This window comes from Callospermophilus lateralis, chromosome 5, assembly GCF_048772815.1.
Source record: "Callospermophilus lateralis isolate mCalLat2 chromosome 5, mCalLat2.hap1, whole genome shotgun sequence".
Classification (NCBI taxonomy): Eukaryota; Metazoa; Chordata; class Mammalia; order Rodentia; family Sciuridae; genus Callospermophilus; species Callospermophilus lateralis.
Genome location: NC_135309.1, coordinates 63,566,606 through 63,585,932, shown reverse-complemented (window position 1 = coordinate 63,585,932; position 19,327 = coordinate 63,566,606). Strand labels below are relative to the sequence as shown.

General features: G+C 49.7%; 1 protein-coding gene across 10 annotated transcripts in view; it reads left to right on the top strand.

Annotated features, from left to right (window-relative positions):
• Positions 1-19,327, top strand: part of Ndst1 (N-deacetylase and N-sulfotransferase 1) — an 84,502-nt gene that overhangs the window by 9,341 nt on the left and 55,834 nt on the right. For 5 of the 10 annotated variants that reach the window (XM_076856712.1, XM_076856703.1, XM_076856701.1 and 2 more), the window contains exon 1: positions 14,601-14,746. The exons of 1 other annotated variant lie outside the window; for it this stretch is intronic. The gene's annotated coding sequence lies outside the window, so the exon portion shown is untranslated. Of the gene's footprint in view, positions 1-13,805; positions 14,316-14,600; positions 14,747-14,782; positions 14,857-19,327 lie in introns of those variants that run through there. 4 more of the 10 variants (XM_076856713.1, XM_076856702.1, XM_076856704.1 and 1 more) reach the window with 2 other exon arrangements.

Sequence of the window (19,327 nt, the reverse complement as noted above, 5' to 3'; positions counted from 1 at the left end):
AGTCTAGGGGGCTCAGAGGAAGCTCTGCCAGGTGGGGAAGTCAGGGCGGGTCCCAGGCAGCTGCCCTACAGACCGCGCGATTGCCTGCTTCTGCCGAAGGGCCCGCTAGATGGCGCCTGATCCTTGCTGCTCAGGGAAAGCCTTGGCTGTTGCCCACGTTCTTGTAGATTCTGAGTCCAGAAGTTGGTGTGTGTGTGTGTGTGTGTTTGTGTTTATCTGCACTTCAGACAAGACATTCTCCCTAGAACAGGGCTGTGATGCGACCAGGTCTTGGTGTGCACACTTCCTTTGTGCCTCAGCACACTGCAGGGGCTTGGATGATTATCCTTGTTTTACAGAGCAGGAGAAGAGAAGGTGACGCCCAGTCATTCGGGGGTTCAGGGAAAAATTGTGTCCAGCCTCTGGAGTGCCCCAGGCTGGCTTGTGAGGGCCTCCTCTGAGTTCCCTCATATGGAAAAACTGGACCCACTGACTTGGCACCACAGGGATAGATCCTGGGTCAGCAGACTGGTTGGTGCCTCGTATCTGCAGGTACTGGTGAGTGATGAAGCCGTGAATGAAGGCCAGGCACAGGGCTTGTACCCCAGCCACTTAGGAGGCTGAGGCAGGTGGATCACAATTTCAAATTGAGCCTGGGCAACTTAGCGAGACCCTGTTTCAAAATAAAAAGTAAAAAGGGCTAGGGATGGAGTTCAGTGGTAGAACACTCCTGGATTCAATCTTCAGCACCAAAGAAGGAAAAACAAAACAAAACCAAAAAACCAAAAACAGCACTGGATAAGGTAAGACTTGGGTCCTCTAATGTGGAAACAGGTAGACATTATACATGTAGACCAGCAATAACTTCATCATTGTGAGTGTGTGAAGGGAAAGGACTGACCTGTGTGGATTACAGGACTGGGTTCACTCTTAGAGGGCAAAAGCTGCCAAGGCCAGGAAGTTCCAAAGAACTGCAAGGAGGCAGGGATGACAGGGGAGGGTAATGCTGCGAGGTCACCCAGGAGGGCAGAGGGCCAGTGGAGTATATTCTCCATGTCACGGAAAGCCAGTGAAGAGCTTTAAATGGGGAGCAGAATGTTCTAATTGGTGTATTTTAAAGTCCACTCTGGCCAGGCGTGGTGGCACATGCCTGTAATCCCAGTGACCTGGGTGACTGAGGCAGGAGGGTAGCACATTAGAGGCCAGCCTAGGCAACTTAATAAGACCTTGTCTCAAAATAATATTGGCTGGGGCTGTAGCTCAGTGGTGGTGAAGTGCCTCTGGGTTCAGTCCTGGTACTGCAACAACAAAAAAAAAAAAAAAAAAGAAAGAAAAATCAACTCTGGTTTTGTTTGGAGGGTCAGTGGGAGGGGAGCAGGAGTGGAAACAGGAGTGGGGAAGATGGTTATATAAGTGATGGACAAGGGGGAGGTAGACCACGGTGGCAGCTATGAAGATGAAGAAATGCAGATGATGGAGAGACTTTGGAAGCAGAATCTGTAGCATTTTCAGATGAATTGGAACAGGGGTGAGGATGATTCTGGGTTCAGGCTTGAGACCCCTACCAAGAAGGGGAAGCTGGGGGATGTTATGCTTGCGTGGAAGATGGCAGTTAACAGGTAATCAGGCCCTGTTATATTTGGAATCACTTGTGTGATGTCCTAGTAAAGGTGGCACAAGCAGTTGGAGCTCATTGGAAAGACCAGGGCTTCTGACGTGACTCCAGGAGCCAAGAGACTGGATAAGGTCACTGCAAGCACCCGCCCTGCAAGTCTGAGCAGCTTGGCAGGTGGAGGTGGTGAGGGCCCCATCTCTGTGCAGGAGAGAGTGGTTGGTGTCAGCCACGGCTTTGAGAGGAGGCCTCTTTGAGGGAAGATAATATGATATAGAACCTGAGGATACCAGAGTCCACGGCCAGGGTGACCCTGGGGCAGTGAGGAGGAGCTGGCCTTGCTGACTCTGTCTCTTTGGTTAGATCCTCCTTTCCCAGGGGCGCCCTCCCCCTACTGCCATCTGGCAGGGCCCAGAGGCTCACGGTCCCTGGGGTAGAGTGGGGGTGGGGGGCAGCCTTGGGAATGGGGGCAGGGCTCCTGAGTTTCAACCACTTGGTGTAGGGTTCCTCTTTTTTGTCACCTCCCTTATGACTTTCTGGGCTGCCAGCCCCACCTGCCAACTGCAGTTCCTCGTGTTTTCTTCTGAGGAAGGCCAGGCCCAGAGAGCAGTGGCCTGTTGGTCCCACCTGGAAAGGCATTGAATCAGGTGACACAGCATGCTTAGGGTGAGGGGTAATTGGAGGGGCTACCAAGCTTAATTGGTGGTTAGGAAGCCCTGGAACCTGTGTGAGAGGCCCCCGGCCTTTCATGTTTGCAGCCTCCCGCCAGCCTGGATGAAAGGGCCAGGTATTAATAGTAATTATTAGTTTCACTAGTAAAGTAAGGAAATGGGATCATCACCAAGCTCAGCTTGTTGTCCCGACTCTGTCTACTTCTTTCCTTCTAGTTGGCTCCTTTCTCTTTCCTTCTTTTGCCCTGGGCCTTGCCACTGTGGTCTGTCCTTTAGGGCCTTGGGATCTGCTTTCCTCTCTTGGTGCCGTCCACCGGCTATCTGTATTGGCGTGCCCTGGGTGCCAGACTGTTTGGAGAACACCCTGTGCTAGTCTAGGGTGCAGGGTGAGAGAGGGGAGATGTAGTGGCAGGAGGGTGTGTGTTCTGGTGTGTGTCCACTCATTCATTCATTCACTTATTCACTCTTTTACGAAGTTATTGAACTCATTCTGTGCACCAAGCCCTGGGTTGGGCACTAGGGACTCAGTGACATGGGTCTTGTCCACGTAAGTTGACATTCTAGCAGGGAAGATGGACAATATATAGTAACCTGACAGACATGAAAGGTAACAGGGTGTGGTCCATATTATGAAGGGTGTAAATACAGTTCTGATGAAAGCTATGTGGATGGCTACTTTTGACTGGGGGGCCAGGCAGGTAATATTCAGGCAGATTCCTAAATGATGAGAAGAACCCAGTTTTGAGGGAGATTGGGAAAAGAGTTCTTGACAAGAAGAACAGCCCTTGCAAAAAAACCCCAGATGGGAAAGAACTTAGCATGTCTGTAAAAGAGGATGAAGTAGCAGGTGGGGGCACTGGAGGGAGGAGGAGGAGACAGGGTGGGGATGGAGCTGGTGGCATGGCTTGCAAGCTGTACAGTTGCACGGGTCCCCATGCTCTTTTGTCACTGTCCTGAAATTCTTAATTTTTGAACAAGGGCTTCTGCGTTTTCATTTTGCACTGCACCTTGCAAATTATATAGGTGGCTGGTCCTGGTTGGGGAGATTGGCAAAATAAGTGGATTTCTGTGTGTAGACATACAAGGGCCGTTTGGCTGGTATTGGTGAGTAAATGAGTTAGTGGCAAGTGACTCTGCCCACGTGGGGAGCTCGTCTTTGAGGTCATCAGAGGGTTACATTTGCCTAGATCAGGGGCTACTGCTATGTGGAGAGTGTTCACTCACAGATGTGGTCCCACACCCTGCAGTGCCTGATACATTGTCCACAGCATGCTGCTTGCAAGCTTCCCAGGAACTTTGAGCTGTTGGGTGGGGCCACACTTGTCCTGAGTCCTGCTTTGGGAAACAGTGAAGACTCTGTGCCAGGTTGGGGGTTGCCCTATCTTCCCTATGAGGCCTGAGACTTTGGAGCCAGACAGATGTGAGTTCATATTTGACTTTGACACTCTGACTAGTAGATGTGACTAAGTGGACTTTGTGCATGTGACTTGTTTCTTTGAGCCTCAGTTTGCTCATCTGTGAAATGGGACTCACAACTTAACAATTGTTGAGAGGATTAAATCAGGTAATGAAAGGAAAACTCTTGGCTGAGTTAGAGCTATTTGCAACAGTAACTATTTGCAGCAGTAGTAATTATCATAATTATTCCATAGACTCTGAAGCTTGGGGAGACATTGGCTGCTGCTCTTAAATGTCTGCATAGTCACGAGCATTATGATGCTTGTGGATCTTGGTTTTCACTTCTGTTAGATTCGAATTTTGGCAGTCTAACCCATCTCTAACCTGGATGGTCAGGAGGATCCAACATAGTCACTATGGAGAATCTTTATTAGTTGTGCACATGTGAGTTGCTTGCACACTCCCAATCCCTATCTTTCCCATCTAGGGTAGGTTTCCTCCAAATCTGTTCACTCAGAAAGAAAAGCATCCTCCATTCCTTGGCTATGTAGAGAACCCAGTCTCTGGATTCCCAGCCTTAACTTGTTGCTCTCATTTTGGAAAGTGTGTTTGGGAGTGAACTTCAAGTTCAAGGTCCATGGTCGGGTAAGAAAGAGGAAGATCCAGAAATCAGGGCAGGGAGTGGGAGGATGGGCTGAGGGAGGGCAAAGATGCTGGAGCCAGAATTCCTGGTGGCCTTGTTTCCTGCCTTACTTTGGAGCAGGAAGCAGCTGGAAAGCTGCAGAGAATTAGTCTCTGAAAAAGGGCCCACTTCATCTCCCACATGCACTCTCCAGTGGCTGATTTGCAGGAGCCTCCAAAACTCTTGGAAACCCGAGGATCACCACCTCAAGGAGGGGAGCCTCATCCCCCACAGTAGTCCTTTCTTGAGAAACCTGAAAAAGGAGGCTAAAAGGACCCTCAGTGCCATTCAGAGTGGAGAACATGAGCTCTGGGGTCAGCCGTTTAGTTCCAAGTGTAGGCTCAGCTCTAATGAGACCCTGGGACTACTTAGCCTCTCTGCATCTCAATTTCCTCACCTGGAATATGGGGATAATAATCATGCCTTGTCATAGCGCTGCTGGGAGAACTGAGTGCTCTCAAGTTATTAGCATGTCTGACAACGTAGTGGATGCTTTAAGAGGGTTCAATATTGTCATATTGTTTTCAAAACAAATCTGTCAGATCTCCTGATTGACTAGTTCAGTGCCTTCCCCTATATTTTGTTGCATTTTTGGCTGGCAGCATTCATTCATTCATTCATTCATTTTTTATTCAATAAATATTTATGGGGCATATAGCAGCAAAGAGTAGCAGATGAAACCAGACGGTTTCCCAGAGGCCATGTGAGTGAGAACTAGCACCTATGGGCTTGGCTACATGCACTCAGATCCTTACTTCCCTGGTTGTGAATGGGCATGTGCAGTTAACAGAAGGGAGCCCAGGTGGAGCCCAGACCCAAGATCACATGCCTCCCAAGGAGCATGTCTGGGTACTAGAATCCAGGCTCACTTCACTCCAGTGTTTGCACTTTTCCAAATCTAGATTCCAGGTCCACATTCCTGCTGGACCCCCATTTTCCTCCCCCAGCTCTGCTTTGGCAGAACCAGATCCCTAGAGGCCCAAGTTGCACTGTTTTCATTGCCTTCTGCAGCAGGATCTTTGTCATTTCCTCTTTGGTTCTGACCATGAGGAACAACCTTGGGGCTTTCCTCAGAGGGGAAACCCAGCCTGGAAGCAGCCCATGGAAAATGTGGCTGTGAGTGACTCCTGATGTTTGTCTCAGCTACAGGGCACCTGGATGTCTCAGGGCAGAGAGTGGTGAAGGTTTCCTTGATGGGTGCTGAGCCAGTGACTCCCAGAAGCCTAACCTCCTGGCTCTATAGACTGAGTCAAGTCATAGCTCTGCCCTCAAAGCTTCAGTGCTGGCCCTTTGTGTGATATTAAGGCAGTGAGTTATGTGCTCAAGGGGAGCCTGGGGCAAGGCTCTGTAATCAGGACATTTCTGGGCCTGGCATGAGTATTCTGCTATGATCTGAAGATTTATGTGTCACCAGCCAAGGGAGCCTGGCACCATGGCACAGTCCTGTAATCTCAGCAATTCTGGAGGCCGAGGCAGGAAGATCACAAGTTCAAAACCAGCTTCGGCAACTTAATGAGGTCCTGAGCAATTTAGTGAGGCCCTGTTTCAAAATAAAAAATCAAAAGGTCTGGGGATATGGCTCAGTGGTTCAATCCCTGGTACCAAAAAAAAAAAAAAAAAAAAAAAAAAAGTAGGCCAAGGGAACTCATTTGCCCCTTCTACCAGGAGGACACAGCAGTAAAGCACCTTCTAGGAAACAGTGGCCTTCATCAGATACAGAATCTGCTGGAGCCTTGATTGGACTTCTGTCCTCTAGAATTGAGAAAAACAAATTTCTGTGCTTTAGCCATCCATTCTATGATATTTTGTTATGGCAACCCAAATGCACTAAGATATATCCCAAAGTCAAGAAGGCAGCCACCCGGATGCAAACCCTTCCTGTGGCCTCCTTGACATTTTGCTCCTTGTTTTTTCCCGCAGATGGAGATGGGAAAGAGAACTGGGAAGCAGGAAAAGGAGACTTCTGGCTAACCAGAAGTTCCTTTTGGCAGAGTGTGACACTCACCTTGGTCCTAACTTGAGAAAGCCCTTCTGCTCTTGGTTCTCAGTTTCCCCCTCTGCACTATGAAGGCAGATGTGATACTCAGAGAGGCCTTTTGGCTCTCTAACCCCTGACTGAGGGCCTCTCACTTTTGCCCTCCCAGGTCTCTAGGCTCTAGCCTTGGGGGATTCTATCTGAGGTTTCAATTTTCCATGTCCATCTGTTGTAGCACCCCCACCCCATGTTGTCCAGAGTGGCTAGAAACTAGAGGGATGCAGGGCCACACCCCCTCCCCAGGAAGACTCAAAGGCAGGAGTCTCACTTCCAGGCTAGTGCACATGGATGGAGAGATGAGCTGGAAGGATGGTGGGGGAGGCAGCTCCACATGGAGAGTCATGCCTACCCCCTCTCCCACAGGCTGGCCAGGTGGTCGGGGCAGCCAAGGGGAGGGCTCTTAGTCTCCACCTTCCCCCTGGGCTCTGCACGGATACAGATTTGTTTCCATACAAAAGACATGTGGGGAAAAGCCTTCTCCACAGCAGACTTAGGGCTCATAAGACATTTTAATCTGGTGGAATCCCAGTTGTAGCATTAAAAAAACCGTAGTATGCTGCAGAATTCTAGAATCCAGAGGCCTAACATCCTGGAATGTTAGAAAAGTGAGTCATAGGATTTTTGGTTGTTAAATCATGCTCTCCAACACTATGGCTACTAGCCATGTGTGGTTTTGGAGCACTTAGAATGGGACTAGTTTGAATTGAGGTGTGCTAATGTACATTTTGAACACTTAGTAGATTTTTTTAGTTTGTGGTGATTTAAATATTTCTTTCTTTCTTTCTTTCTTTTTTTTTTTTTTTTTACACAGTAGATTTTGAACACTTAGTATGGAAGAAAGAATATAAGACATCTTATTGATGATTTCTTCATATTGATGAAGGAACTACCCTGGTGGCAGCTTTCCTGACCTTGAGTTCTGGAGGTCTGGACTCAGCCATCTGGCCCTGCTCTTGGGGACCTTGAAGCCTCTTGCTGAAAACAGTCACCTAGAAACCACCAGTGCATGGGAGTATTTTTCCCTTGTGTGCTAGTTGGTGCATCAGAATGAACTCAGAAATATGGGAAATTAACTGATTTCCATTAGTTTGCAATAACCATTATCTTCTCTGTGTGAGGAGTTTAAAGATGTTTCTCATTCTCTTTCCCAGTTATCTTGGGCATGTTAAACCCTCCAGGGACTTGTAAGAACTCTGAAGATCTGTGTTTAGCCCCAGGTTGGCTCTGTTGCATACTGAAGGGATCTCCTGCAGGTTAGCCAAACCTTCATTTTTTTAATTCTGAAAAATAGGGGTGAAAAATCTCCACCATGTCTACCTTTCAGGACTGCTGTGGGGTCCCCAGGAACTGGTGCACAGAATGGGAAAACGCTATGTAAAAACCAGAAAAAGTGCTACATGTGAATCTGAGGACCATTTTTTCCTTGGTGGCAGCTCCTGGGAGTGATAGTTGGTCTGGGGAAGACCTGACATGCATGCTTAGGCTCTGCCTGATACAGGGGACCTGGTCTCCCAAGATGGGACTGCTTTGGGAACCAGCTGGTACACTCTTCAAATAGTAGCTTGTTGCTGAAGGTGATGTATAACATTGAAGGGCTGAGGGGATGCCTCAGGAGTGAGGAAAGGAAACACTAAACCCAGTGGTCTTAGATGATTGAGGGGTTTATGAACGCTGGGCACTTCGGCATAAGTAGTGAAAAAGACTTAGTCTTTAGTTGAATGGCCCTAGACTTGAAGCCTCTTCTGCCATACCTGTCTGTGTGACCGTGGGGAAGTTACTTCATATCTCTGAGCTTCATGCTTTCTGGGTGGCCAGAAGTAGTAATAAAAGAGAAAGGGTGGCATGCATGAGTAATTAATTTGCTGTTAATTGCCCCCATCCCCTATCTCAGATACACTTTGCTTACCAGAAGGTTTTACATCTGTTGTCCATCTGAAGCACGGATAACTTCCCCTTTTTACAGATTGCCTCCCTTTATTGTTTAATGGAGGCTGGTAGATATAACTCAGTTGGTAGAGTACTTGCCTTGCATGTACAAAGCTCTGGATTTGATCCCCAGCACCAAAAAAAAAAAAAAAAAAAATGTTTGTTTAATGTATATCAAGCTGTATCTGTAAGCAAAAAGTCCTTGTCCCTAAAGAGCTCACTCTGTGTGTGTGTGTGTGTGTGTGTGTGTGTGTGTGTGAGAGAGAGAGAGAGAGGAAACTGTTACACTATGTGGTCAATGCTGTAATTATGGTGACCATGTTCTCCAAACCACAAATCAGATCACATGGTATGATAGAGACTATTTTCTGCCTCCACTGAAGTCCAAACATGAAATCACATGTAGTTATATATTCATTGAGAATCACTTTTTTTTTTTCCCCCAAAGAAGCAAATGACATGAAATCTGGATTATCCTTAACAAGTTCCACTGTATTCCCAGAAAATCACCAGAGTTGTGACTACCCATACAGACCTCTGCAAGCAAGGTCTCCTGGGCAGGTACTGCTTAAGTGAGGCTTTGAAGACTGAATAGGAGGTCTGCAAACAGAGAAGGAAGGGATGGTCTGAATGAACTTGGGATAGGATCTATTCTCCATGCTTTAAAGACAGCCCTGCTGGGCTGGGCGCAGTGGTGCATGCCTATAATTCCAGCAACTTTGGGGGCTGAGGCAGGAGGATAGTAAGTTAGAGGCCAGCCTCAGCAATTTAGCAAGACCCTCAGTGAGACCCAATTCTTTAAAAAAAGGATCAGGAATGTAGCTCAGTGGTAAAGTGTCCCTGGTTCAAGCCTCAGTACTAAAAAAGAAAAGAGACAGACTTGCTGGTAACTGGTGATGCTGGCAAAGAAGATAATAATGTTTTGGTTTTTCTTTTCCACTTTATTTTTATTGTTCCAAAGACTACCCTAGCCTCCCAGGCAGGGAAATGTTATAAACCATTAAAATAATATTGTTATATTGTATTGTATCTTCCTATGTATCCACATGTCTGTCTCTGCAGTACATTCCCCACAGGACCGCAGCTGTCTTGTTCAACCCTGTGTCCCACACCCCCCCAATCTCCAGAATGGTGTGAAGACTCTAGAAGTACTAATGTCAATGAGTGAATGAAGTACCATTGATGAGCATTTTTTTTTTTTTTAAACCATGCTGGGAATAGAACCCAGGTCCTTACACATGCTAGGCAAGTGCTCTGCCACTGAGCCACATCCCAGCCCTGATGGCTGATGGAGACATATATATATATATATATAAAATTTTATTTATTTATTTATTTATTTATTTGGTACCAGGGATTGAACTCAGGGGCACTTGGCCACTGAGCCACATCCCCAGCCCTATTTTTGTATTTTATTTAGAGACAGGGTCTCACTGTGTTGCTTACCACCTTGTCATTGCTGAGGCTGATTTTGAACTCGAGTTCCTTGTATCTCAGCCTCCCAAGTTGCTACGATTACAGGTGTGCGCCACTGCGCCCGGCTGATGGGCATTTTGTAGGTAGGCAGTGTCCTCTATTTTGTGATGAACCTAATCACTTTTATATTGTTTATACCACAAATGTATTCTGGTTGCCTGCTTGCCATGTGTTCAGTGGTGTCTGTGACAAACTCAGTCCTTCCACATAGAGTTTGCATTCTGGAAGAAGAGATGGGCAGCTGACAAGGAAGTACAAAGGCAGCGCTGAGGGAGAGGTGAAGTGTATTCCAGTAGGCTTTGTCTGTGCTAGGGGCTTAGGGAGAGCCTGGGAGGAAGTCAAGGTTGACCTGAGACCTACAGGATCACACTGTCTCACTTAACTAACTTTTACATAGTGCTTATATTGTTACAGATACTACACTAAGGGCTTTACTTATTTAACCTGTTTAATTCTCACAACAGCCCAGGGAAGTACAAACTATTATTACCATACTGGAGAGATGAGGAAACAGCACAGAAAGGCTGAGGAACTGAACAAGGTCACAGTTTAATGTGGCAGAGCCAGGATTCAAACCCAGGAAGTCTGGCTCAAGTCCACATCCTTGAAGAGGATAATGGGGAAGGTGGGGATTTATAAATGTTCACTTAGGACAAAGAATTGATGAAACTGGACACCAAGGCAGAGCACTTATCTTGGGTGCAATGAGAAGCCATTGGTGATTTTCAGTAAAAAATGGGCATGTTGAGGTTGCAATAAATGCTGAGAGAGAGGGGGGAGGAGGGGGGGAGGAGGGAGGGGCGGTGTAGGGAGAGGGTAGCAGTGAAGAGGCTGCAGAGCTGATGAGGGCTTAGTCCTGGAGGGTGGTGGAGAAGGAAAAATGGGATTGAGTGAGAGAAAAAAAAAAAAAACACACTGAAGTCAGAACCAATAGAATGGGCTCTTAGGTGGGGTGTTGGGGCAAAGAGGGTGTCAGGTCTCTTAACATGGGGATTGGGTACACAGGTGGGGAGAAACAGAAATGGACAGAAGACAGTAAGTTCAGCCTTTGTTTTTTTTGTGGGTTTTTTTTTTTTTGGTACTGGGGATTGAATTTAGGGACACTTGACCACTGAACCACATCCCCAGCCCTATTTTCTATTTTATTTAGAGACAAGGTCTCACTGAGTTGCTTAGGGCCTCACTTTTTGGTGAGGATGTTTTGTTTTTTTTTTTTGTTTTTGTTTTTAGTTATAGGTGGGCACAATATCTTTATTTTATTTTTATGTGGTGCTGAGGATGGAACCCAGTGCCTCACGCATGGTAGGTGAGCGCTCTACTTCTGAGCCACAACACCCCCCACCCCCCACCCCCACCCCCCACCCATCCCCAGGCTGGTTTTGAACTTGCAATCCTCCTGTCTTAGCCCCCAAGCCTATGGGATTACAAGAGTGTGCCATTGTACCTGATTGAGTTCAGCCTTTGACTTGTTGGGTTGAGCCTGACTTTGGGGCAGTCAAGTGAGCAGTGGGGTTATGTGGGTGTGAGGAGGGGACCTTATAGAGGTCCCCTAGGCATGAAGAAGGTCCCAAAGGAAGGAAGGAGCAGGGAAGCTCAAGGGCAGTGTTCCTCAAGACTTGGAGTGAGGTTAGAAGTGCAGGTCCTTCGTTTCATCTATATTTATGTGGCCCACTCCCTGGTTGGGGCCTGGGGCCTCGTTGTCAGACTCTTCAGGTGATAGCAAGCTGAAGGCTTCTGGTACTGCTCGTTAACAATAAGTGCATTTGAAGACTCCAGAAGAGCAAGAGTACTCTAGAAGACTAGACCTCAACTCACAGGCTGCTCCCACATGCTGAGGACGAGCTCCTTCAGAGGTGCTGGTCAAAGACTGGCTCTTGTTCAGTGTGCCTGGAGCATGGCTCCTTGACCTAACTGACTGCTTCACCTCTGACCCTTCCTCCCCTTCCATGCCTCTGCAGGTTACTCTGCTTGTAGCCCTCTCACTCTGCCAGGCCTCAGGATAAGTTTCAGTCCACGGAGTCACATAAGGTCACTCATCATCTGCTCCTGACCCCTGTTCAGTTTTCTTGCTCATTCTTTCCTTCCTGCTTCCTCCATTTACTTCCTAAGCAACACTCAGCTTTTCCTGAGCCCTTCCACATGGCCTTTGGACCGGTTGTTCTCTTTACTAGGACTGTCCATCTCCCCAACCCAATCCTACCCATTCTTCCTGGTCCTGTTCAGATACTGCCTCCCCTTAAAACTTCTCATTTTCTCCCCTCTTCCTGTGAATCATAGCACTTGTCCTGTACCTCCCCATCAGGCTCAATTTGGCCAGATTCTGGACACAAAGGAGGGACATGCAGGTCATCTCTGAACAAGTTTGGATATCCCCCCCACCCCCCAACCCTGGCCTGGTGCTTTTTTGGCACTGAGAATTTAACCCAGGGTGCTTTACCACTGAGCTATATCCCCAGCCCTCTTTAATTTATTTTTTGAGATAGAGGCTTGCTAAGTTGTTAAAGTTGGCCTCAAATTTGAAATCCTCCATTTTAGGTGTGTGTCACTGTACCCGGAAAGCCTGGACACTTTTTTTTTTTAAATGTTTTTTTTTAAGTTGTAGGTGGACACAATGCCTTTATTTTTATTTACTTATTTTTATGTGGTGCTGAGGATTGAATCCAGTGACTCACCTGCACTAGGCGAGCACTCTACCACTGAGCCATAACCCCATCCTAAGCCTGGACACTTCTTGAGAGAGTAGACCCTTGTCTCTCTCAAATTTCTGCATTTCCTTGCCAGAAATTCCTAGAACAGAGGAGATGCTCACAGGGCCACATGCAGATAGAAAGGTCTTTTAAAAGCAGAGGTTAACGTGAATAAGGTTCTAGGAACTTGTTCAACCTGTCCAAGACTTAGGCCATCTTTTAAGTATTCCAGGTTGCCTGCCTCAGGAACCCAGATCACCAAGAATTTGCTGGTCTATGCTGCTTCCCCTGGCTAATCTGGTGGTGCCTGGAGAGGTGCATTTTGGATTGTAGCCATCATCCTTAGGCCAAGGCCTATGTGAGAATATCCCACCCAGAGATATTACATAGGTACCTGTGAGAATCAGAAGCCTGGTCTCATTCATTCCCCTGCATCTCTCAGTGTTCAGGCCTCAACACTTTTCCCCATGGGAGATATGAAGAGGCTGACAGAAAGCCCCCTCCTCCCAGAACAAGGAGGCTACACTTAAGGGAAAACAGGACGGGTCTATCTGATCTTCACATGGCTACCTTGCCTTCTCTATGCTCATCTGTTTTGCTCTGATTGTGCTTATATTTTTTGAGCTTTGTTCCCACAGTTGATAATTTTGAGCCTCAGAAGGACCTTATGATCCTCCAATCCACTATTTTCCAAATTTGCCCCAGGCTTACCCAAGACCCACAGAATCAGAATCTCCAGGGGAGGAAAGTCTGGCAAAGGGCATTTTTAGCAAGGTCCTTAAGGGATTCACAGTCAACATTCCTGTCCCCATCCACCCCTCAGTTTACAAGATGGCTTATTAATGGCTGAAAGCTCTGGGCTGGGGAGCAGTTAGATGTCATTACCAACTTGGATTCTTAGCTACATAGACTCCTCCAAAATCTTATCTCTGGGCCTCAGTGTTTTCATATATTTAATGGGGACAACCATTGTCATCTTGCCTTACTTTCAGGGTCCTTGGGATGATGGAATAGCACTGGGGGTGGGAAATAGACTCATTGAGAGGAGAAATTTGTACAAGGTCATCAAGTTCTTCATCTGCCAGTTATATGCCAGATGAGATTCAGCTGAGAACAACTTGTTGAGGGAGATGACAGTCTCGTAAACAATGAAACCAGTAAGTGAAGCCAGTAATCATGGTAAAGGAAATAAAAGGGGTTTGCCAGTCAGGGCAAGAGTGTGAGTGTGCAGGGAGGGAAGGTCCTGCCCAGGAGGGGTCACTCCGGAGAGACCTGGTTGTCGGGAGCTGTTGGAGGAGGCCCTAGAGGGTTGTCACAAGCCCAGCAGTGGCAGAGCTAGGAGGACCCGTGGGCCAGCCCGGGCGTTCCTAAGGCCCTCCAAGGCGCGGCGGGCGCGGGTCTTTGTCTCCCTGGTTCTCTCTGCCGCCTTTCCCGACCCCCAGCGCTGTTCCCTCTCTGACCCCAAATAACTTGTTGGTTTCCCTTGGGCTTTGTTTCTCCGAGGTCATCGCCTCCGGGACCTTCGGCAGCCGCCCAGCTCTCGTGGGTCCCGCGTCTGACACCCCTCCTCTGGCCCCCGCCCCCTACCCGTTCCAAGACAGGGGTCAAAGGCAGCTCGCGTCACGTGGTCGCCGAGCAGCACCGAATCGGCCGGGAGAGCCGAGGGAGAATCCGGGTGGAAGCCGAGAAATCCAGCCCCGATAGCAGTGCCCGGTCCCGCCCCGGCCCCCGCCCCGGGGCGCTCGCCGCACGCCCGCCGGCTGCCCTGGCCTCTGCAGCGGATCTCCGACCCGCACCCACGCGCCACCGCCGGATCGAACCCCGCTCGCAGCGGCAGCGATTCGGGAAGGTAGGCGCGGGGCTGGAGCGCTTTAATGGGAGACGGGCCGGGGAGCCCTGGGCGCGCGGGGGAGTCCCCTTGTGCTCCTCGGGCCTGAGCGGGCGAGGCAGCGCGCCCCAACTTCCAGGCTTCAGGGAGAGTCCCCTCCCCACCGCGGGATCCAAGGCGGCTGCGAGCTGCCCCAGCGCAGTGCCGGGCCGGGACTGGGGGCTGGGCACCGGGAGGGAGGGGTGGGGAGGAGGGCAAGCGGGAGGCGGGGCGGGCGGCGGCGGCGGCGGCGGCTGCGGCGTGGAGCGGGGGTGGGAGCGGCGAGAGGCGGCCGCGAAGGGGTTAACCCGGCCCGGGCCGGAGCCCAGCGGCTCACGCACTGCCCGGGGGACCCGGCGCCCGGCGCCTGGCCAGGAGCGTCCCTTTCCCCGGCGGCGCCCCAGCCGTGGCAGGTAAGAGGCCGGGAGGGCCGGGTCTGGCCAGTCCCCTGTCGCCGAGCCGGCGGGGCCCGAACCGGGTTTGCAGGCCGCGCGGGGCCCAAGCTGCAGCCGGCGCAAGTTTGGTACGCGCGGGCGCCGTGCGGGCGGGTGGAGCCTGCGGGGCCCCGCGCGCGGGGGTGGGAGGACAAAGGGGTGGGGGGCCGCTCGGGGGCCGGGGGCAGGCCGGGGTGCGGGCGAGGGCAGCGCGGCAGCTGTAGGTCACGGATAATGTCACTCACGAGGAATGCCCCCTCCCCCTCCCCTGCTCCCGAACAGGGGAAACTTTTGTCTAGCAAGGGAGGGGGTTAGAGGCCGGGTCCCGGCTTCAGGGAAGGGTTAGGCGGCCAGACCGGTTTTCTCTGGGCTCTGAGCGGCCTGGTCTTTAACTTCCCTCCTCCCTGAGGTTCTGGGAGCGGGGAGTCCCCCGCCTTTGAACGCTGTCTTTAATGCCTTGGACAGAAGCGGGGAAGGGACGTCCGTAGGACGCTTGGGCTCTGGGATCTGCCAGGAATCGGAGGAATCGCCACCTGGCTCTTTAGTGCCAGAAACCGTGCCAGGATACATAGCACCACCCCGTCATGCCCCATTGTCTGTCCTCCCCATGCCTCCAGGAGAGCTTTCGGAATGTCCTGGGGCAGTTTTGCCCCTTGGTCTGTGGGTCTGACAGACCTGGGCGTTTGTGCCTTCAGCTGTGTGGCCTGTGCAGATTCCTTACTTTGACCTACCCGCAGTTTCCTCACCTATAAAATGGGAAAAATAAAGTTATCTTTGAAAGTGAGGATGTGAAATGAGTCTGGTCCCTCAGTAAATGTTGGCATGCTTATATTCAACAAGTATTTACTGCATGTTTACTCTGTGCCAGGCTCTGGGCTGATTAATTGTTTTACATACATCATCCAACTTATTTCTCCCACATTACTATTAGCTACATTTTACAGAGGCACAGAATGGTAAAGGTCACACAGGTAGGAAGTGCAGCTGGGGATTTGACCCCTTCTCCCAGCCCTATGTTTCACTATAGGTCTCTACAAGGTCTTGCTGTGACTGTGCTGTCAGTTTCATTTTCAGTTTAAATTATATGAACTCCTGCCCCTCCTCCCCCATCACCCTTACCCCCTGAGTGATGCTCCCTTCTGTCTGACACTTGCTGGGGTGAGATCTTGTGCCCTGGCTCATGTTAGTGTGGCCAGCTGGAACAGGAGGGAGGTCAGTTGGAGTCTTGGCCTGGAGCTCCCTAATGGTCCAAGTTCTGTTGCTGGCTGGGTTGGTAGCAGGAGTGATCTACCCATGTGGGTGGTGCAGGGAGGAGCTGGTCTCCTTGGCTCTGACTGGGGACAGCTGGGGCTTTGTCAACAGACCTTTCCTCAGCACCCAGGGGGCGGCAAAGTCTTTCATCTTGGTTCAGACCCTGTCACTTTGAGATCAGCAGGGGGCAGAGATAGAGCCCAGAAATGGAGCCCTTAAGGCAGATGAGAGACTTGAGGCCAAGGGATTTATATCCCAAGTGTATTCTTGTGTGACATGGCCCTTGTGATAGTAGGGTCTTCATTGCTAAGGAACAAGTCTCTGTGCTCCAGCCCTGATGGTCCTTGAGGCTAGTAATGGGGGGTGGGGGGACTATGAGCTAGTGTCAGGATTGCAGAATCCTAGTGGAAAATATATGTATTTACAGGTTCCTTTCCTAGCCAGCATAGTGTTGGGCCCCCTGTATGTCCTCAGGAAATCTTCCATAGAGTGAATGTGTGGGGTGACTCAGACTCCACTGGCTTTCCTACTCAGGACTGGCCCTATCTTTTGGTGGGGTGACATCTCATGACTACCAATCAGTCTCTGATAGGGGGCATTAATTATTTTAAAAATGGTGAGTAAATTGCCATTAGAACCTGGGACTGAGGGAGAGGTTAGGGTAGATGATGAAAGAAATTCTTGGGGGAGGAAAGTTTGTGCATTATACTCTACCAGCTCCAAGGGCTGAAGAGAGAGTGAAATTTGCACGTTTTGTAGGCTTTTTTTGGGGCCCTGGGAATAGGGAGCCCTCCTGGATGGACAGTTCACTTCCTGCTTGTAGGAATAGAAGTGGAAATTCCACTATTTAGCTGGATATTGAGAGGGCTCAGGCAACAAATTGAGTGATAGAGTGAAAGGGGTCCTGAGTGCTAGGGCTGTCCCTTGTCATGTGTCAGACTCTTCTTGTTAATGTGGGCAGAGCAGGAGGAGAGGCCTCTGGGAAAATCAACAGAAGAAGGGAGGGAGTCAGCAAGCAAGAAAAGATGGGTAGTAAACCTCTTGACACAAGGGCAACGGTTTTGCAATCATAGATTGAAGATGTGGTCAGGAATGAGAAATCATAGGCAGGGTTGGCTTAGGAGCCAACTGAGAAACTGCATCCGAGAAACTTAGAAATGGGCTGTGGTCTTAGCAGCCCAAAGCTCTCTCTGTCTCGGCTTGGGACTTGCTAGCCCATGCATTGGACCACGTGTCCATGCTTTGGGACCAAAGCCAGGCCTCCTAGTCTCTGGAGACTGGGCAGACTTCTACTGGATTGGAATTTGGTTTTGAGTATAGCTTGAAATATCTGGACTGTTTGGAGGACTTGGACATTCTTGACTTGAAATGGAACGTTAAGATAGTTTGTTAAATATGTATGGAAAATGCCTGTGACCAGGGTGACAGGGGACATGGAATGGGGTGAGGTGCTGCTAGATTTTGACTGGCGAGGCTCCTGATCTGATGGGGGAAGCTGGAGGATCCAAGTGATGACTTTCAGGCAGGAGTTGATTGTGATCAGTGATAGACAGGCTCTGTAATGCCGGTGGTACGGAAAGTTCTCTGGTTGTTAATGTCAGTGAGGCTTCCTGAAAGAGGACATGTTTGTGAGGCTGCAGACTGTGGGAAGGGGCAATGGGGACAAGATTGGATTGTGGGGAGCCTGCAGCGTCCTGCTCCGGAGTTTTATTTTGTAACTGACAGAGAGGACAGAGGGTTGTAAGCAGCTCGTTGAGTCGCTGCCTGTTACTGTGCCTTGTGTCAGGCACTATGCCAGGCTCTTTACAGACACCCCATTGAAGTCTCACAATACTCTGCAAAGTAGCTGCTGCTGCTGCTGGTAACCCCACCCCCACCCTAATTTCATATGGGGAAATGGAGGCTCGGAGGGGTGGAGTCACTTATAGAGCTGGAATTTGAACCCATGCCTGGTCTGTTTCCATCCTTTGTGCTGTTTTTCTCAGGGGTCATTTGGCCAAAGTTGGTTGGTGGGTTGATACCAGCCCAGAGATGCTCATCATGGACTAGCAGAGAGCTGACCAAAGTCTGACTCAGGCAGTGGGACTGAGAGGGAGGAAGGGGGACCACAGGACTTTGTAGCTGCTTTGGGAATTGGAGTCATCATATATGGCCTAAGGTTGGGGAAGGACCCTTAAGAAGCAGCATCACTGCTTTCAAATCTGTGACAGGCTCACTGTGGGCAAAGGGCATAGTCTTGTACTGTGGGGCTTTTAAGGACAGAGGCAGTACCAAAGTGACAGGCCCAGGGAATATCACTCAGGAACAAGCTGCTTGGGGTGGAGGTGTGGGCCCCATTGCTAAAGGAGTGTGGAGAGACTGGAGAGAGAGTAAGGGCGAGGGAGTGGGTATGGTAGGGTCGGGCCTGGGTGACTTCTCTCAGTTCCCTTTTTACCCAAGAATCTAGCATCTGGGTGGTGCTCGGCCCACTTCCAGCCCTTGCTTTTCTTATGGCTTTTGGAGCTGCCCTTCCTGTGCGACTTGGGAAGTTCCATACCCACCGGCCTGCAGAGCTCCGCCTGGGAAGAGTCCTGTGTCTTGGAATGCTCTCAGCCCCTCTAGGATGTCTGGAGCAGCGGCCAGGGCCTGGGCTGCGGAAGTCTGTGGTTTCACAGAGGACTTGAACCTCTGCTTTTGTGTCCCTGTGAAATGGGGTCTTTTTCTCTGTCCTCAACTATGAGTAGATAAGGCTGAATCATGAATTAGGCTGAAAGGTCAGTACAGGTTGGGGAAAACAGCTGGTGGGTTCAGGGGTGTGAAAATGAGAAGTGGGGGGTGGGATGACAGGGCTGCTTCCCTCCTTTCCTGTAGTAGAGGTGAAAGGAGGGTCTCCGTCTCCAGAGTTCACCAGCAAAGGTGTTTTTTCCTGCCTGTGGGGCCATTAACAAAGCTCAGCTCATCAATTTGAGTCTTGGAGGTCAGTGGAAGGGTGGACAGGTCTTGGAATGCATGTGCTGGGGAATAGAGTCAGGCTGCCGGCGAAGCTCTTTTCCAGGTGGAGGAGGCTTTGTGCTAAGTTGCCTCCTGGTTTTGTTTTTTTTTTTTTTTTTATGGTAACTGCCTTTTTTTTTTTTTTGGATATAGGTTGGATGAATTTAAACTTAAGTTGTGCTTGACAAATGAATGGTTGTTTATTTGAGGGCCAGGTTGTAGAAGTGGTCCGATATGTGATGGTGGCACCTAATGTCCTTTTCCCTCAACCCTTAAGCAGAGCCGGCTTCTTCCCCTCCCTGGCTGTGTCCTGTCTCCTCCTGCCTTTACATCTCTGCT